This window comes from Callospermophilus lateralis, chromosome 19, assembly GCF_048772815.1.
Source record: "Callospermophilus lateralis isolate mCalLat2 chromosome 19, mCalLat2.hap1, whole genome shotgun sequence".
In the NCBI taxonomy this organism is placed as follows: domain Eukaryota; kingdom Metazoa; phylum Chordata; class Mammalia; order Rodentia; family Sciuridae; genus Callospermophilus; species Callospermophilus lateralis.
In genome coordinates this window covers 10,104,590-10,109,478 of record NC_135323.1, presented here as the reverse complement: position 1 = coordinate 10,109,478, position 4,889 = coordinate 10,104,590, and the positions used below count along the sequence as shown (strand labels likewise).

Here is a 4,889-nt window from a genome sequence, read left to right as displayed (position 1 = left end):
GAGAGCTGATTCCTGGCACCAGAGAAGGCAGCAAGGCAGGGGACGTGTCCTCAGTGGGACAGTGCAGCCAGCCCCACCCACGGTGGCTTTTCAGGGAGGGAACCAGCAGACTGGCCCGCATTGTTCAGTAAGTATGGATGGAGTCAGAGAGCTTCCACCTTGTGATTCATTTCCACTTCAAATTTGATGTCTGCTTTGTTAGCATTTTGACGCTGTGATCAAAATACCTGACGGGAAGAACTGGGAGGAGGAAAAGTTTAATTGGGGGCCATGTTTTCAGGGGTCTCAGGCCCTAGATGGCCAGCCCTATTACTCTGGGCCTGAAGTACAGCCAAACATCATGGGGGAAGGGTGTGGCTGGAGGCAGGAGGTCACTGAGGTGTGACTTTGGGGAATACATTTTTGACCCTGGTGAGCAGAGCTCTCCCTGCTTCACGGTTGCCATGTCCTGAGCTGCTTCATGCCCTCCCTTTCCACCATCATGATCTGCCTCAACCCAGACCCAGAGCCATGGAGTCAGCTGCCCACAGACTGAACCTCTGAAACCATGATCCAAAATAAACTTATTGCCAGGTATTCTGGTCACAATGAGTAAAAGTTAACTAAAACAAGGTTAGAGTTTATTTAAAAAAAAAAATGTGGGAGAAGATGGTGTCCATTCCTCGTGGTGTTTACTCTGCAGATTGGCAGATCTTTATCGTCCCAGCAAAGACCTCTAGCACTTTCTACCTTCCCTCCCAGAAGAAGCACTGATTGATTGACTGATTGATTGGACAGTGATTCACTCAGTACCTTCTGGGTGCCAGGCCTGATGCAAGGCACCAAGGACCCATGGTGGGTACCCCACTGGTCTCTCGGTGCTGTTAGACTGCGAGGGGCAGAGACACACCAGCCATCAACTGAGGAATAGCATGTGAGGTGTGGAGTGTGAGTCAAGGAAGGACAGGAGGATTGGCGGAAGCAGGGTGTGTGCTCCCCTCATCACAGCTGGGGCTCCAGCCTAACTCCATCCCTGTGGAACATTTGAAAATGAGTGTTCAGGGATTTGCAAAGAGAAGCAGCGTTGAAGAAAAGAAAACGTATCTTTAATTGCAAAGGTTTCGGGATTGGCAAAGGCAGTAGTTCTGCTACAACTTTGGTGTCTTTCCAACTTGGTGGTGGGGTGTGTGTTTAGCTGAAGAAGATTAGGGTCGTTCCTAATTGCTTATAGAAAAGAGCCTCTTGTTTATGGGCTGAGCACATTCTTTCCCAACTAATTAACCTGACAAACCTGAACCGAGAGTTGTTTCTGACCCTCCCTGGGCAATGAGACTGCTGTATCCCGTCTACTACCTTCCACTGCCTTCTTGAGTTTCTTCTGCCAAGGAATGGGGAGCAGGGGAAGGGCGCACCTGTCACCCCCTTTCTAGTGAAGGACTCGCGGTGGTATCAGGAGCTCCACTCTTATGGTTCCCTCGCACCAATCTTAGCCTCTATTCCTTTCTCTCTACAAAAGAAAGCCATTGCAGCCTTTGGGAGAGGGTCAGATGGGATTTGCTGTAGGGTGTGGTAACAAAATCCCAGCTCAAAAAAAAGGCAAAAATAAAAGGTGAACTCCGTGATGGATATGTGAATTAGCGGAATTTAATCATGCCATGGTGTATTGCTGAAGGTACACGATTGTGATTTATCCATCAACAATGATGTACTTTAAATGGCGAGGCCCTAGAACACCCTCTCATGTCATCTGGGAATGGCAGAGGATAAATAAAAGTGGGCGTTGTCCTGGTCATGGTCCTGGCTAGATGCACCGAGAATCCCGAGGTTCTGAATGAGGAGTTAGGGGCCGGGAGCAGAGGTGTGCAGACACTGTGGCAGGTGCCCTGGGCATCCTTCCCGCCTGTTCTCTGTGCCCTGAGAAAGAGTGACCAAATATTTCCAACACTCAAGGGAGGCCGAGAGTGACTGAGGCCAGGGGTAGCACTGGTTTGAGCAGCGATAATGCAATTCTTGGGGGTGGGGAATGGCACAGAGAGCTACTGACAGAAAACCAGAAGCCCCTCTCCCTCCTCATGTCACTCTATATGCCCTAGAACTTAGCCACAAGCCCTTGAGCAAAAAGAGGAGAAGGGCCCTGAACAGCCCACAATTTGGTTTTCTGTGCTTGGTGGAACTGAGGCTCAAATAATAATAAAATAATAATAATAATAAAATGTATTTTTTAAAAAAAACCCAGCTTCCTCCTTTCCCACACACAACAAGCAAAGCACTGGTCCAACACTCTGAAGAGGTAGGCATAGAGATCTAGTCTGCATTGCTGGTTAATAACCAGAACTAATTTTTGCAGGTACAGAAACAGAGGCACAGAGAGGTTCAGTAATGTACCAAGCCTAATGTGCCCTGAAGGTGACCTAGGCGGGATGCAAATTCAGGTCTGCCTGGCCCCTAAACCTTCTTGTCTTGATAGGCAATATTCTAAGCCCTGAGAAGAAAATATTTGCATTAAGGAAGTGGAGACTTTTAAGTCTCCTGTGATATAGGTGACTGCTGAATATCTGATGGGATTTAGAGTATTTTTGGCAAGTGTTTCAATAGCATTTCCCAGAATCAGTTCATTGGATTTTACGAGAGAAAAGTTATAGGAACAAATTCTGAGACCCTAGGATCAGCTCCAGCAAAACCAAGGGGACATTTAATACAGGCTGAATCATGGCACCCAGAGATGTTTACATCCTAAGGCTTATTCCCGTGAGTATGCCACCTTATGTGACCTTATGTGGCAAAAAGGATTTTGCGGGTATGATGGAGCCAAAGACCTCGAGATGGGGAGATAGTCTTGGATTATCTGAGAGGGCCCATGTGATGGCTAGGGCTACTCAAAAGAAGAGGCAGGAGAGTTAGAGTTGAGTTAGAGAAGGGATGTGACAGAGGAAGCAGTCAGAGTGATGCCGGGCCACAAGCCCAGGAATCTCAGTGGCTGCTGGAAGCCAGGAAGGCAAGGAACTGGATTCTTTCAGAGACGGCCCTGCCGCCATCTTGATTTTATCCCAGGGGAAACTGGTTTAGGATTGCGATTCCCCTCGGGAATTGTCTTCTCCCACCCAGCTGATGAGACAGCGCCCACCCACGTGAGAGGGAATCTTTCACACTTGTTCACTCAACTCTCTCCTTCATCTCCCCTGAAAACACCCTCACAGACACAAGTGGAATAATAATAAAAATAATAATGCTGGGTTTCTGGGAATTTGTTTCATCTTACACGAAGCTGCTCTTCTGTGTACAGTGGAAACACCCTCCCCTTCCTATCCCTCTTCTAAGTCTTTTGTTTCCAATGGGAACTGGGGTTTGGGAGGACTTCACATTTTCAAATTTCAACGTTTTGGATTGTAATCTTTTAGGATTTAGGGTTTGGGGAGATTTTAGAATTTAGAGATTGTAGAATTTCAGGGTGTCAATATTTGGGGTCATGGTGTCCTGGATGGTGTCTTTTGGGATGATGATTGACACAGTTGAATCCCCAGGCCCTAGACATCAGTGTTCATTTGGAGTCTAGCCAACGAGGCCACCTCCCGCCACCTCCTGCCTCACATCTCCAGGTGGTTCCCCTTCAAGAAGACTGAGAAATACTCAAGGAGGGAAAGGAGATATGAGAGTCTCTAACTTGTTCAAAACCTGGGGGAAAGTTTGGGGGATGTGTTTGGCAGAAGCACTGAATCATAAATAAGTTATAGAATCCTCACATTTTGGAACCAAAATGACCTTGTAGGATGCGATAGTCCAACACCTGCACTTTACAGATGCAGGAACCCAAGCTGCAGCCCATCCAGAGCTTCCAGGTGGCAAACGATGGAGAACAAATCAGGCTCAGAATTCAGAGCTACAGGACCAAAGCAAGAGGAAACACCTGGCTCTTCTGGGGGGCGGGGGAAGACAACAGTGATTTGAAACTGTGTGTTTTTTTTTTAGGTTGGCAGACAGCTCAAAACCAAATTTAAAACTCGGTTTTCATGCAATCCTACACAATATGTAATTGTATGAACTACCTGTATATTTGCATATTATCTTTCCTTTGGGTCTTATCTTCCTATCGTCTCCCTCTGGAATTCACTGTGGTATATTGATACATGTACGTAGTATAATCTGGTCAATTTCATTAACATTTCCTCCCCTTTCCTGTCCCGTTAGCTCTCCAATCTCCTTCCTCTACTCCCCTGATCTCTCCTACCTTTTCATAATCTCTCTCTTCACCCTCACATTTAAAAAAAGTTTCCTATAATTTATTTTTATATATTGTTATAGAAACTGGTTCTGGATCTCTTTTATGTGTTTAAAATAAACAGGCAGTAGGTGCTGCCAGGGTCCTGACGTATCCCCTTGACAGGTTTCCTTTTTAGTCAAAGAAATAACTGGATGGAAGAGGGACAGAAAGAATTTCAGGTGAAAATGTTAAGAGCTTCTTCAGTGGAAGACCATCCATGGTAAGAATAGAGCAGGTGCTCAGAAAATACAATGGGGAGAAATCAACACATCTAACTTTCAAATTCAGACTCCAGTCTCTGCATTAGAAAGTCCTTTCTTTTCCGTGTGTGTGTGTGTGTGTGTGTGTGTGTGTGTGTGTGTGTGTGGTGGTGCTGGGAATTGAACCCAGGGCCTTGTGCATGCTAGGCAAGCACTCTACCAACTGAGCCACATCCCCAGCCCCTCTTTCTTTCTTTCTTTGAGAAATGTGAGAGAGAGGAAAGAAGAGTTTCTGGGGGGCGATGGGGAGGGAAGAGGCTTTGCAATGACCTGCAAAGGGAGGGCCAATGACTTGGGGCCAGGCTGGCTCCAGACCCAGCTCCTTACCCCTTCCTTCACCTCATGACCCCAGCACATCAGAGTCCCCAGAATTTGCCATGCTACCTCAAGCA

The 4,889-nt window shown here is 46.8% G+C and overlaps 1 non-coding gene across 1 annotated transcript; it reads right to left on the bottom strand.

Annotated features, from left to right (window-relative positions):
- Positions 1 to 4,602: 4,602 nt before the first annotated feature.
- Trnaa-agc (transfer RNA alanine (anticodon AGC)) lies at positions 4,603 to 4,675 on the bottom strand. Its single transcript has one exon. It is a non-coding gene; the product is annotated as a tRNA-Ala (tRNA).
- Between the last annotated feature and the right edge of the window lie 214 nt (positions 4,676 to 4,889).